We start from the raw sequence: 15,665 nt of genomic DNA, 5'->3' as shown, positions 1-15,665 counted from the left end.
TGGCCTGTTTGATGATCAGGTTATGGTCGATGGTGATGTAGAAGTTACGGTCATCAGCAGGGTCTATGATCTCCTCATTCTTCAGCCACTCCACCTGGGAGGGAGGGAGGGAGAGAGAGAGAGAAAGAGAGATAGAGAGAGAGAGAGGGGGGAGAGAGAGAGAGGGGGAGAGAGCAAGAGATAGAGAGAGAGAGAGAGAGGGGGGAGAGAGAGAGAGGGGGAGAGAGCAAGAGAGAGAGCGAGAGAGAGAGGGGGAGAGAGCGAGAGAGAGAGAGAGAGGGAGAGAGAGAGAGAGAGGGAGGGGAGATAGAGGGAGGGAGAGAGGGAGAGAGAGAGAGCGAGAGAGAGAGAGAGAGAGAGAGAGAGAGAGAGGGAGAGAGGGAAGAGAGAGAGAGAGAGAGAGAGAGAGAGAGAGAGAGGAGAGAGAGAGAGAGAGAGAGAGAGAGAGAGAGAGAGAGAGAGAGAGGAGAGGGAAGAAGAGAGAGAGAGAGAGGGAGGGAGAGAGAGAGGGAGAGAGAGAGAGAGAGAGAGAGGGAGAGAGAGAGGGAGAGAGAGGAAGAGATAGAGAGAGAGAGAGAGAAAGAAAGAAAAACAAAGTGACAGAGAGGAAAAAAGAAAGAGAAAAATAGACAGAGAGAGAGAGACCATTAGCAATGTCCCTCACTGTGGAACAATACACATCAAAACGAGTCGGTAAGAGCAGACATGAAACTGGGACGGCACGGCACTCAGACACCTTAACCTGATTTCTTCTGGAATAAATCACAGGGAAGTGTTTCCAGTGTTTAAAGACACCTTTCTTCTCGTTGTCTTCCATTCATCTCTCCAATAAAGCAAAACTTCAAGATTACAGCAACACTATTTATGTCTCTGAGGCCTGAGCTTTCTATAAAAAGTCAATAGCTATCATGCTCTCCTTTTATTTACCCAGAACAAGACAAAGTAATGCTGTGATGTCAGACAGCAAGAGGGAAGGAAATACGCTGTTATTCCTGGAACTGAAAACACCTTTCTTATGAGTTTCCGTTTTTCCAAATTATCCAGATATTGAACTCCTGGTAATATCGGAGAACAGGGGCCTTCATTTGACCGTAAATCACATAAAGACTTTTCTTCACCTCCTCCGCCTCAGATGTGAAGGCTGAGCCTCAGGTAGAGACCGCTGTGTTCTACACAGACAGACCAAGGCAGACAAACTCACAAGACTTCTTCAAACTAACTCTGTTTTCTCTAGAGAAAACACATCCTGTGTGTAGAGAGAGAGAGAGAGAGGGAGAGAGAGAGAGAGAGAGAGAGAGAGAGAGAGAGAGAGAGAGAGAGAGAGAGAGAGAGAGAGAGAGAGAGAGAGAGAGAGAGAGAGAGAGAGAGAGAGAGAGAGAGAGAGAGAGAGAGAGAGAGAGAGAGAGAGAGAGAGAGAGAGAGAGAGAGAGAGAGAGAGAGAGAGAGAGAGAGAGAGAGAGAGAGAGAGAGAGAGAGAGAGAGAGAGAGAGAGAGAGAGAGAGAGAGAGAGAGAGAGAGAGAGAGAGAGAGAGAGAGAGAGAGAGAGAGAGAGAGAGAGAGAGAGAGAGAGAGAGAGAGAGAGAGAGAGAGAGAGAGAACAGGTGACATCCTGTGTTTTATGCTACCTCATGAGGAGCAGAAGATGCTAGATAAGGCAGAGCAGGGCTGAGGAGATAAGAAGTCTGTTTTGCTGGTCATTGTACAAAACAACTACGGGAAGAGACATCATCTACACCTCAAAAAACATACCTCATATGAACCCTGCCAAGACTAAATCATCTGGGGCTGCTGGTCTTAAGTGACTTTAGTAAAATTACAGCCAAGTGGCTGTTGGAAGAATAGGTGGGTATACTGTCGTCTTCACCTGATAAGACCTGTGTTTTCCTTGCTATTGTTATAAAACCAGCACCATGATGACTGTCCCACAAAACAAGATGGACAGATTGTGACAGGTGTGGCTTAGAAGCTTCACTACCATCACTAGTAGGCTATCTGCAGTGCCTGAAGACAAATATCATGACTACACCATCAGAGAGCGTCATGCTTGGCTGGAGACACCTGCCTGCCTGCCTGTACACCCCTATCCTGGAACAAAACTACAGAGAGACTGAAGGTTGAGCCACTTTCAACACGCAGCAATTAACTCCATCTTAAAACTCCCACTCAAACTGAACACATCTGTCATAAACATAATACTACACAGACAGATGTTGAGTGCCAGTGACAGATTCCCATCAAAAGGGAACAGAAAAACAATAAACTCAGTGGTAAACATCTGTATGCTCAGTGTTGTATATTTCCGCTGATATGGGGTTTATGAGTGTTTTCCTCTGTAACAGTAATCAGGTAAATCAATCACATGGAGCCGTGCTGAGCCGAGCGGCAGGCACTCTGGATAGGGTTCCCTCCCTGCTGTCTGGCTAGTCAGTGAAATTAAGCCCAGGCTTTCCTACTCCACAACACAACAATGCAATAAACCCCCTCTCATCTCATTTCCTTTCATCTCATCTCCTTTCATTTCATCTTATCTCCTTTCATCTCCTCTACTTTCATCTCATCTCCTTTCATCTCCTTTCATTTAATCTCATCTCCTTTCATCTCATCTCCTTTCATCGCATCTACTTTCATCTCATATCCTTTCATTTCATCTCCTTTCATCTCATATCTCCTTTCATCTCATCTTATCTCCTTTCATCTCCTCTACTTTCATCTCATCTCCTTTCATCTCCTTTCATTTAATCTCATCTCCTTTCATCTCATCTCCTTTCATTTAATCTCATCTCCTTTCATCTCATCATCTTGTTTAATTTCATCTCCTTTCATCTCATATCATCTAAACTAATCTCCTTTCATCTCATCTTGTTTAATTTCATCTCCTTTCATCTAATTTACTCTCCTTTCATTTCATCTTATCTCCTTTCATCTCCTCTACTTTCATCTCATCTCCTTTCATCTCCTTTCATTTAATCCCATCTCCTTTCATCTCATCTCCTATCATTTCATCTCATCTCCTTTCATCTCATCTACTTTTATTTAATCTCATCTCCTTTCATCTCATCTACTTTCATCTCATCTCCTTTAATTTCATGTCATCTCATTTCATGTCATCTCCTTTCATCTCATCTCCTTTCATCTCATCGCCTTTCATTTAATCTCATCTCCTTTCATCTCATCTTGTTTAATTGCATCTCATTTCATCTAAACTAATCTCCTTTCATCTCATCTTGTTTAATTTCATCTCCTTTCATCTAATTTAATCTCCTTTCATTTCATCTCATCTCCTTTCATCTTATCTCCATTCATCTCCTCTACTTTCATCTCCTTTCATCTAATCTCCTTTCATTTAATCTCATCTTCTTTCATATCACCTCATTTCATCTCATCTCCTTTCATCTCATTTACTTTCATCTCATCTCCTTTCGTCTCATCTCCTTTCATCTCATCTCCTTTCATCTCTTCTCCTTCCATTTAATCTAATCTCATCTTGTTTAATTTCATCTCCTTTCATCTCACTTCATCTAAACTCATCTCCTTTCATCTCATCTTGTTTAATTTAATCTCATTTCATCTAATTTAATCTAATTTCATCTAAACTCATCTCCTTTCATCTCATCTTGTTTAATTTCATCTCCTTTCATCTAATTTAATCTTCTTTCATTTAATCTAATCTCCTTTCATTTGACCTCATCTACTTTCATCTCATCTCCTTTCATTTGATCTCATCTTCTTTCATCTCATCTCCTTTAATTTAATCTCATCTCCTTTCATCTCCTCTACCTTCATCTCATCTCATTTCATTTAATCTCATCTCCTTTCATCTAATCTCATTTCATTTAATCTCATCTCCTTTCCTTTCATCTCATCTCATTTCATCTCATCGCCTTTCATCTAATCTACTTTCATCTCATCGCCTTTCATTTAATCTCATCACCTTTCATCTCATCTACTTTCATCTCATCGCCTTTCATTTCATCTCATCTCCTTTCATCTCATCTCCATTCATCTAAACTCATCTCCTTTCATCTCATCTTGTTTAATTTAATCTCCTTTCATCTATTTTAATCTCCTTTCATTTAATCTCATCTCCTTTCATCTCATCACAACTCCTTTCATCTCATCTCCTTTCATCTTATCTCCTTTCATCTCATCTCCTTTCATCTCATCTCCTTTCATTTCATCTCATCTCCTTTCATCTCATCTCATTTCATCTCATCCATCTCATCTCATCTCCTTTTATTTCATCTCCTTTCATCTCATCACCTTTCATTTCATCTCCTTTCATCTCATCTCCTTTCATCTCATCTCCTTTCATTTCATCTCATCTCCTTTCATCTCATCTCCTTTCATTTAATCTCATCTCCTTTCACCTCATCTTGTTTAATTTCGTCTAATTTCATCTCCTCTCATTTAATCTAAACTCATCTCCTTTCATCTCATCTTGTTTAATTTCATCTCCTTCCATCTAATTTAATCTCCTTTCATTTCATCTCATCTCCTTTCATCTCATCTGATCTCCTTTCATCTCATCTAATTTAATCTCATCTCCTTTCATTTCATCTCATCACATCTCATCTCATCTCCAGTCTTAATGCAGAGGAGATGAAGACTGTGTTTTGTCTCTTCAGCTTCGGTTAGATATCATCTCATATAATTTATCACTTTAATGGCAGAGCACAGCAAACAGCAAGCAGAGACAACACAAATCACCTATCATCTCCTCTCGTCTTTTAACCCTGAGATGATGAGATTCCTCTGATGACCACATGTCTGATGAGAGTGAGGATGAAGGGAGGATCTAAACAACATGGTACAGGTGATCTCAATATGTCTGATGAATGATATCTCAGAAGTAACCTTGTTGTCTGACATAAACAGTCATTACATCTCATCTGTCTTAGTATCTTTGTCAGAGTGTCCTTTTGACACCTATCCTGCTGAGGCTTCATCAGTTAGCTCTAAGAAAAATACATGATAGAGGGTGTGGAACTCTGGTTTCCTCCAAACAAGGTGAAACTAAAACACCCTAAATTGTTTTACAACACATTCTGTATAAACGCCTGTAAGCCAGTATGCACACCAATCGAGGTAAATGTATTGTGAGTATCAACATGATGTGGATTAAATCCATCGTGAAAAAAAAGTGATCAACATAATAATAGCAAAGAGCGACGATCATAAAAGTCCACCAACGTAAAATCAATAACATATAAATCCATGGGGCGGGAGGCGAGCACAAGTGATTATACGCATCACTACATTTACGGAGGCAAACAAGCAAACAACACACACAAACAGGAAGCTGTATAAAAGTGTGTGTGTGTGTTTAGCACAGCTGTGTGATAGTGGAACACTGATTGGCCTGGTCCTTGCCTGCTGGGACTGTGGTTATTCTATTTTTATCCTTGTTCTGCTGGAGCTGTGTGTGTTCTGTGTGTTCCTGTGTGTGTACTGAGTGTGTGTGGTCCTCTCTGTGCCAATGGAATACACACCCACCTTGCCTCACACTAAAGGGAACAGGCCATTCAAAACCTTACATAGTCTTAAATAGTGAATGAGGCTGATAAGCCAGGCCCATCACATGTGAAGATTGCCTATGAATATACAGCATCTGATGTGTTTAAAATCTGACAGTTGTATTATGATCACCATTTTGGGCCTGTTCTCTCTTTGTTCTGATGGAGAGACAACAGGGTTGGCACAAAGCTCCCAATAAAACTAATGAAGATGAAAATAGGAAGAAAGAGTGTCAAAGACATGATGGAGTTCACAGACATGATGAACATTTCTTCTGGAAATCACTACACATATTTCTGTTAACCACAGCCGTTGGTATGTGAAATCCCTGTTCTCGTAATGGGGATTGACAGTCGGCACAAAGAGGTGGTTATCCATTGTTGCACTAATCAGAAAGGATCCTCTCCAAACGGGCTGTGTTCAGAAGTCTTTTATGTGAGAGGGTAATTAAAAATTGAACAAAAAAGCTTTTTAGCGCTGGTAGAAGGAGGGAGTGAGAGGAGAGATGAGGAGGTGGAAACCTTCAACAAATAAAGGGTTGTGTGTGTGTGTGTGTGTGTGTGTGTGTGTGTGTGTGTGTGTGTGTGTGTGTGTGTGTGTGTGTGTGTGTGTGTGTGTGTGTGTGTGTGTGTGTGTGTGTGTGTGTGTGTGTGTGTGTGCGTGTGCGTGTACGTGTCTGTGTATGAAGACTGCCACGGCACATCTTCGTCACTCAAACTCAAAGCATTGTTCACTCAATATGACTCATACTATAAGACATGTAATTATACCCGGTTGCCATGGATACTCTTAGAATCTAGTCCTAATAAAACATTTTAAAGCCACGATGTGAGCAATCAAAAGAACTCAAAAACGTGTGTTTTAGGAGAGTGTGTGTGTATGTGTGTATGTGTGTGTGTGTGTGTGTGTGTGTGTACATGTGTGTGTACATGTGTGTGTACATATGTGGGTGTGTGTGTAGCCTAGCATGTGTATTTCAATCAGAACACACTCAGGAAGCTCTATCATGCACAGATGTCCTCATTAGCGCTGGAGGTCAAGAAGGTCAGCTGTGTCAGTGAGGCTCGTCTACAGCTCTAATTGTCTGCTGGGTGGCAGTGCCACACTGCCACACTGCCTGCCACGCCCGTCCACACTGAGACTGTCCTAGGCTGCGTGTGAAATGGCATCCTATTTCCTATGTAATGCACTACTTTTGGCCAGGGCCCGCACAGCTGTGAGCTGTGAAGAGTGATGGGCAAAATGCTCATATGTTTTTGCATTTATATAAGACAAACCCATGGGGTGGAAAGCACTGAGAAATGGGTGGGGTGGTTGGATCATTTGGATGGAAGGAAAAATACCAGAAATCACAGAGGGAATACATTCCAAATGAAGTAAGACTGGATCCTTTCTGTGGACGCCTGATTAACAGGTTGTCTCCTTCGCTATATGACTGAATGATCTCTCTAAGTAAACATCTCCACAGTGTAATTGATTCATATTCCATATTACTATACATCTCCACTACAGACCCAAATTACACAACCTGGAAAACGAGCCAGACACGGTTATAGAATGATTATTCAATCACAGCGAGCTAGAAAACAAACTATATTATCTGCATCTGCACTGACTACAAATATGGAAATATGGGCCAAATCAATGTGTATAAATATTAATATGACAGAATGCAGAAAGGTACAGTACCAGTCAAAAGTTTAAACACACCTACTCATTCAAGGTTATTTTCTCTATTTGTACTATTTTCTACATTGCATAATAATAGTGAAGACATCAAAACTATGAAATAACACATCAAAATAGATTTTAGATTATTCAAAGTAGCCACCCTTTGCCTCGATGACAGCTTTGCACACTCTTGGCATTCTCTCAACCAGCATCACCTGGAATGCTTTTCCAATAGTCTTGAAGGAGTTCCCACATAAGCTGAGGACTATCCTTCACTCTGCAGTCCAACTTATCCCAAACCATCTCAATTGGGTTGAGGTCGGGCAATTGGGGAGGAAAGGTCACTTGATGCTGCACTCCCTCTCTCGCTTTCTTGGTCAAATAGCCCTTGCACAGCCTGGAGGTGTGTTGGGTCATTGTCTGGCTGAAAAACAAATTATACTCCCACAAAGCGCAAACCAGATGGGATGGCAAATTTCTGCAGAATGCTGTGGTAGCCATGCTGGTGAAGCGAACCTTGAACCTTGAAATCACCGACAGTGTCACTAGCAAAGCACCCCCACACCATCATACCTCCTCCTCCATGCTTCATGGTGGGAACCACACATGCAAGATGGCAAGTTAGCAAGATGGCTATGTATTATTTCTTACATTGTTAGCCCAGAAAATCTCAAGTGTTATTACATTAAAAGCGATATCAACGTACCAACATTCCAACCAGGAATATGTCTTTCCCGAAGCGGATCCTTTGTTCGGATTTCCACCCTGGACATGGGATCTAATCCCAGATGCCGACCCAAAACAATGCGGTCGCCGCAGGAGAGGCAGGTGGAGTGGCCTACTGGTCAGACTTAGATAACAAGGTGGATGAAATTAGGGCACAAGTTACCGCCCTGAAAGAACTTCACTGGACTCTATGAAAACTGGAAACCATATGAGACTGCATTTATTGTAGCTGGGGATTTTAACAAAGCTAATCTGAGATCAAGGTTTCCTAAATTCTATCAGCATATCGAATGCGCGACCCGAGCTGGTAGCATTCGGGACCATTGCTACTCTAACTTCCGCAATGCATAAAAAGCCCTCCCCAGCCCTCCCTTTGGCAAATCTGACCATGACTCCATTTTGTTGCTCCCATCCTATAGGCAGACACTAAAACAGGAAACGCCCGTGCTCAGGTTTATCCAACGCTGTTCTGACCAATCAGATTCCACTCTTCAAGATTGCTTCGATCACGTGGACTGGGATATGATCCAGGTAGCCTCAGACAATAACAACGACATATACGCTGACTCGGTGAGCAAGTTTATTAGCAAGTGCATTGGAGATGTACCCACTGTGACTATTAAAACCTTCGCTAACCAGAAACCGTGGATTGATGGCAGCATTCGCGCAAAACTAAAAGCGCAAACCACCGCTTGTAATCATGGCAAGGCGACTGGAAACATGACCGAATTCAAACAGTGTAGGTATTCCCTCCGCAAGGCAATTAAACAAGCAAAGCGTCTGTCACAACTTCTACCGAAGGTAAATCCTCTCCCTGTTCGGGCGGCGATCGGCGCTCGGCGTCGCCGGTTTACTAGCCGCTACGATCCCTTTTTCCTTTTCTGGTTGTTTTGTCTGTGTTTCTTTTCACACCTGGTTTCATGTGTGTATGTGTGTATATATATATATGTATACATATATCTACAGTGCCTTGCGAAAGTATTCGGCCCCCTTGAACTTTGCAACCTTTTGCCACATTTCAGGCTTCAAACATAAAGATATAAAACTGTATTTTTTGTGTGAAGAATCAACAACAAGTGGGACACAATCATGAAGTGGAACGACATTTATTGGATATTTCAAACTTTTTTAACAAATCAAAAACTGAAAAATTGGGCGTGCAAAATTATTCAGCCCCTTTACTTTCAGTGCAGCAAACTCTCTCCAGAAGTTCAGTGAGAATCTCTGAATGATCCAATGTTGACCAAAATGACTAATGATGATAAATACAATCAACCTGTTGTTATGTACTTGAGTGAAGACCCAAAAGCGGTTTTAACAGAAAACAGAGTTCTTTAATGAAAAAACAGGAATGGCATAAATCCTCTTCCAACGTAGTCAATGGAACAAAAAGAACGTTAGTATAATGCAGGATGCACCTGCCAGGCAGACTCCGACAGGATAGGACAAGGTGGAAGCAAACGCGACGACAGCTTGCTTCTGGCATCAAAAACACAAACAAGAATCAGACACTGAAAGTAGCAGGAACAGAGAGAGAAATAGAGACCTAATCAGAGGGGGAAGAGAGAACAGGTGGGAAAGAGTGAAAGAGCTAGTTAGGGGAGATGTAGAACAGCTGAAGAATGAGAGACAGAGAAGGTAACCTAAAAAGACCAGCAGAGAGAGACAGAGTGAAGAAAGACAGGAACAGACATAACAAGACATGACAGTACCCCCACTCACCGAGCGCCTCCTGGCGCACTCGAGGAGGAAACCTGGCGGCAACGGAGGAAATCATCGATCAGCGAACGGTCCAGCACGTCCCGAGAGGGAACCCAACTCCTCTCCTCAGGACCGTACCCCTCCCAATCCACTAGGTACTGATGACCACGGCCCCGAGGGCGCATGTCCAAAATCTTACGAACCCTGTAGATGGGTGCGCCCTCGACAAGGATGGGGGGGGAGGGACGAGCGGGGGCGCGAAGAACGGGCTTAACACAGGAGACATGGAAGACCGGGTGAACGCGACGAAGATAGCGCGGGAGAAGAAGTCGCACTGCGACAGGATTAATGACCTGAGAAATACGGAACGGACCAATGAACCGCGGGGCCAACTTGCGAGAAGCTGTCTTAAGGGGAAGGTTCTGAGTGGAGAGCCATACTCTCTGACCGCAACAATATCTAGGACTCTTGGTCCTACGCTTATTAGCGGCCCTCACAGTCTGCGCCTATTACGGCAAAGTGCCGACCTGACCCCCTTCCAGGTGCGCTCGCAACGCTGGACAAAAGCCTGAGCGGAGGGGACGCAGGACTCGGCGAGCTGAGATGAGAACAGCGGAGGCTGGTACCCGAGGCTACACTGAAAAGGGGATAGACCGGTAGCAGACGAGGGAAGCGAGTTGTGGGCGTACTCTGCCCAGGGAGCTGTTCTGACCAAGACGCAGGGTTACGAAAAGAAAGACTGCGTAAAATGCGACCAACAGTCTGATTGGCCCGTTCGGCTTGACCGTTAGACTGGGGATGAAAGCCGGACGAGAGACTGACGGAAGCCCCAATCAAACGGCAAAACTCCCTCCAAAATTGAGACGTGAACTGCGGGCCTCTGTCGGAAACGACGTCAGACGGAAGGCCATGAATTCGGAAAACATTCTCGATAATGATCTGAGCCGTCTCCTTAGCAGAAGGGAGCTTATCGAGAGGAATGAAATGAGCCGCCTTAGAGAATCTATCGACAACCGTAAGAATAACTGTCTTCCCCGCTGATGAAGGCAGTCCGGTGATAAAATCTAAAGCGATGTGAGACCACGGTCGAGAGGGAATGGGAAGCGGTCTGAGACGGCCGGCAGGAGGAGAGTTCCCAGATTTAGTCTGCGCGCAGACCGAACAAGCGGCGACAAATCGACGCGCGTCACGTTCCCGAGTGGGCCACCAGAAACGCTGGCGAATGGAAGCGAGCGTACCCCGAACGCCGGGGTGGCCGGCTAACTTGGCAGAGTGGGCCCACTGAAGAACGGCCGGACGAGTAGGAACGGGAACGAACAGAAGGTTCCTAGGACAAGCTCGCGGCGACGGAGTGTGAGCGAGTGCTTGCTTTACCTGCCTCTCAATTCCCCAGACAGTCAACCCGACAACACGCCCGTCAGGAGAATCCCCTCGGGGTCGGTGGAGACCTCAGAAGAACTGAAGAGACGAGATAAAGCATCAGGCTTGGTGTTTTTGAGCCCGGACGATAAGAAATAACAAACTCGAAACGAGCAAAAAACAGAGCCCAACGAGCCTGACGCGCATTAAGTCGTTTGGCTGAACGGATGTACTCAAGGTTCCTATGGTCAGTCCAAACGACAAAAGGAACGGTCGCCCCCTCCAACCACTGTCGCCATTCGCCTAGGGCTAAGCGGATGGCGAGCAGTTCGCGATTACCAACATCATAGTTACGTTCTGACGGCGATAAGCGATGAGAGAAAAACGCGCAAGGATGGACCTTGCCGTCAGAGAGAGCGCTGAGAAAGAATGGCTCCCACGCCCACCTCTGACGCGTCAACCTCAACAACAAACTGTCTAGAGATGTCAGGTGTAACAAGAATAGGAGCGGATGTAAAACGATTCTTAAGAAGATCAAAAGCTCCCTGGGCGGAAACGGACCACTTAAAGCACGTCTTAACAGAAGTAAGGGCTGTGAGGGGAGCTGCCACCTGACCGAAATTACGGATGAAACGACGATAGAACTTAGCGAAGCCCAGAAAGCGCTGCAGCTCGACGCGTGACTTAGGAACGGGCCAATCAATGACAGCCTGGACCTTAGCGGGATCCATCTTAATGCCCTCAGCGGAAATAACGGAACCGAGAAAAGGGACGGAGGCGGCATGAAAAATGCACTTCTCAGCCTTCACATAAAGACAGTTCTCCAAAAGGCGCTGGAGGACGCGTCGCACGTGCTGAACATGAATCGAGAGAGACGGTGAAAAAATCAGGATATCGTCCATGTAAACGAAAACAAAAATGTTCAGCATGTCTCTCAGGACGTCGTTAACTAGTGCCTGAAAGACAGCTGGAGCGTTAACGAGGCCGAAAGGAAGAACCCGGTATTCAAAGTGCCCTAACGGAGTGTTAAACGCCGTCTTCCACTCGTCCCCCTCCCTGATGCGCACGAGATGGTAGGCGTTACGAAGGTCCAATTTGGTGAAAAACCTGGCTCCCTGCAGGATCTCGAAGGCTGAAGACATAAGAGGAAGCGGATAACGATTCTTAACTGTTATGTCATTCAGCCCTCGATAATCCACGCATGGGCGCAGGGACCCGTCCTTCTTCTGAACAAAAAAAAAACCCCGCTCCGGCGGGAGAGGAGGAGGAGACTATGGTACCGGCGTCGAGCGAAACCGACAAATAATCCTCGAGAGCCTTACGTTCGGGAGCCGACAGAGAGTATAATCTACCCCGGGGGAGTAGTTCCCGGAAGGAGATCAATACTACAGTCATACGACCGGTGTGGAGGGAGAGAAGTGGCCTTGGAACGACTGAACACCGTGCGCAGATCGTGATACTCCTCCGGCACCCCTGTCAAATCGCCAGGCTCCTCCTGTGAAGAAGAGACAGAGGAAACAGGAGGGATAGCAGACATTAAACAGGTCACATGACAAGAAACATTCCAGGAAAGGATAGTATTACTAGACCAATTAATAGAAGGGTTATGGCGCACTAGCCAGGGATGACCCAAAACAACAGGTGTAAAAGGTGAACGAAAAATTAAAAAAGAAATGGTTTCGCTATGATTACCAGAGACAGTGAGGGTTAAAGGCAGCGTCTCACGCTGAATCTTGGGGAGAGAACTACCATCTAAAGCGAACAAGGCCATGGGCTCCCTAACTGTCTGAGAGGAATGTCATGTTCCCGAGCCCAGGTCTCGTCCATAAAACAGCCCTCCGCCCCAGAGTCTATCAAGGCACTGCAGGAAGCAGATGAACCGGGCCAGCGGAGATGGACCGGAAAAGTAGTGCGTGATCCAGAAGGAGAGGCCTGAGTAGTTGCGCTCACCAGTAGCCCTCCTCTTACTGATGAGCTCTGGCTTTTACTGGACATGAGGTGACAAAATGACCAGCGGAGCCGCAGTAGAGACAGAGGCGATTGGTGATTCTCCGTTCCTTCTCCTTGGCCGAGATGCGGATACCCCCAGCTGCATAGGCTCAGCATCCGAGCCGGCGGAGGAGGGTGGCAGTGATGCGGCAGGTGGCAGTGATGTGGAGAGGGGAGCAACGGAGAACGCGAGCTCCTTTCCACGAGCTCGGCGACGAAGATCAAACCATCGCTCTATGCGAATAGCGAGAGCTATTAAGGAGTCCAGACTGGAAGGAACCTCCCGGGAGAGGATCTCGTCCTTAACCTCGACGAGGAGACCCTCCAGAAAACGAGCGAGCAAAGCCGGCTCGTTCCAGTCACTTGAGGCAGCGAGAGTGCGAAACTCAATAGAATAATCCGTTATGGATCGATTCCCCTGACATAGGGAAGACAGGGCCCTGGAAGCCTCCTCCCCAAAACAGAACGGTCAAAAACCCGTATCATCTCCTCCTTAAAGTCTTGATACTGGTTAATACACTCAGCCCTCGCCTCCCAGACTGCCGTGCCCCACTCACGCGCCCGTCCGGTAAGGAGAGAAATGACGTTGCGGGCTGCGCTCCTGGAGTAAGTGTTGGGCTGGAGAGAGAACACCACATCACACTGAGTGAGGAATGAGCGGCACTCAGTGGGCTCCCCAGAGTAACACGGCGGGTTGTTGATCCTGGGCTCCGGAGACTCGGAAACCCTGGAAGTGGGCGGTGGATCGAGGTGGAGTTGGTGAACCTGTCTAGTGAGGTCGGAGACTTGGACGGCCAGGGTCTCAACGGCATGTCGAGCAGCAGACAATTCCTCCTCGTGTCTGCCTAGCATCGCTCCCTGGATCTCGACGGCGGAGTGAAAAGGGTCCGGAGCCGCTGGGTCCATTCTTGGTCTGATTCTTCTGTTATGTACTTGAGTGAAGACCCAAAAGCGGTTTTAACAGAAAACAGAGTTCTTTAATGAAAAAACAGGAATGGCATAAATCCTCTTCCAACGTAGTCAATGGAACAAAAAGAACGTTAGTATAATGCAGGATGCACCTGCCAGGCAGACTCCGACAGGATAGGACAAGGTGGAAGCAAACGCGACGACAGCTTGCTTCTGGCATCAAAAACACAAACAAGAATCAGACACTGAAAGTAGCAGGAACAGAGAGAGAAATAGAGACCTAATCAGAGGGGGAAGAGAGAACAGGTGGGAAAGAGTGAAAGAGCTAGTTAGGGGAGATGTAGAACAGCTGAAGAATGAGAGACAGAGAAGGTAACCTAAAAAGACCAGCAGAGAGAGACAGAGTGAAGAGAAGACAGGAACAGACATAACAAGACATGACACCTGTGTGTAATCAAGTCTCCGTATAAATGCACCTGCACTGTGATAGTCTCAGAGGTCCGTTAAAAGCGCAGAGCATCATGAAGAACAAGGAACACACCAGGCAGGTCCGAGATACTGTTGTGAAGAAGTTTAAAGCCGGATTTGGATACAAAAAGATTTCCCAAGCTTTAAACATCCCAAGGAGCACTGTGCAAGCGATAATATTGAAATGGAAGGAGTATCAGACCAATGCAAATCTACCAAGACCTGGCCGTCCCTCTAAACTTCTAGCTCATACAAGGAGAAGACTGATCAGAGATGCAGCCAAGAGGCCCATGATCACTCTGGATGAACTGCAGAGATCTACAGCTGAGGTGGGAGACTCTGTCCATAGGACAATAATCAGTCGTATATTGCACAAATCTGGCCTTTATGGAAGAGTGGCAAGAAGAAAGCCATTTCTTAAAGATATCCATAAAAAGTGTTGTTTAAAGTTTGCCACAAGACACCTGGGAGAAACACCAAACATGTGGAAGAAGGTGCTCTGGTCAGATGAAACCAAAATTGAACTTTTTTGGCAACAATGCAAAACGTTATGTTTGGCGTAAAAGCAACACAGCTCATCACCCTGAACACACCATACCCACTGTCAAACATGGTGGTGGCAGCATCATGGTTTGGGCCTGCTTTTCTTCAGCAGGGACAGGGAAGATGGTTAAAATTGATGGGAAGATGGATGGAGCCAAATACAGGACCATTTTGGAAGAAAACCTGATGGAGTCTGCAAAATACCTGAGACTGGGACTGAGATTTGTCTTCCAACAAGACAATGATCCAAAACATAAAGCAAAATCTACAATGGAATGGTTCAAAAATAAACATATCCAGGTGTTAGAATGGCCAAGTCAAAGTCCAGACCTGAATCCAATCGAGAATCTGTGAAAGAACTGAAAACTGCTGTTTACAAATGCTCCCCATCCAACCTCACTGAACTCGAGCTGTTTTGCAAGGAGGAATGGGAAAAAATTTCTCGATGTGCAAAACTGATAGAGACATACCCCAAGCGACTTTCAGCTGTATTCGCTGCAAAAGGTGGCGCTACAAAGTATTAACTTAAGGGGGCTGAATAATTTTGCACGCCCAATTCTTCAGTTTTTGATTTGTTAAAAAAGTTTGAAATATCCAATAAATGTCGTTCCACTTCATGATTGTGTCCCACTTGTTGTTGATTCTTCACAAAAAAATACAGTTTTATATCTTTATGTTTGAAGCCTGAAATGTGGCAAAAGGTCGCACAGTTCAAGGGGGCCGAATACTTTCGCAAGGCACTGTATATTAAACACGCTTCTCAGAAATCCCTGCTCTCCTGCGCC

General features: G+C 45.4%; 1 pseudogene; it reads right to left on the bottom strand.

Annotated features, from left to right (window-relative positions):
• Positions 1-15,665, bottom strand: part of LOC135548311 (netrin receptor UNC5C-like) — a 257,700-nt pseudogene that overhangs the window by 58,434 nt on the left and 183,601 nt on the right.

The sequence above is a fragment of the Oncorhynchus masou genome, chromosome 11, assembly GCF_036934945.1.
Source record: "Oncorhynchus masou masou isolate Uvic2021 chromosome 11, UVic_Omas_1.1, whole genome shotgun sequence".
In the NCBI taxonomy this organism is placed as follows: Eukaryota; Metazoa; Chordata; class Actinopteri; order Salmoniformes; family Salmonidae; genus Oncorhynchus; species Oncorhynchus masou.
The sequence above is the reverse complement of the archived record's forward strand: the minus strand, read 5'-3'. Positions and strand labels throughout refer to the sequence as shown.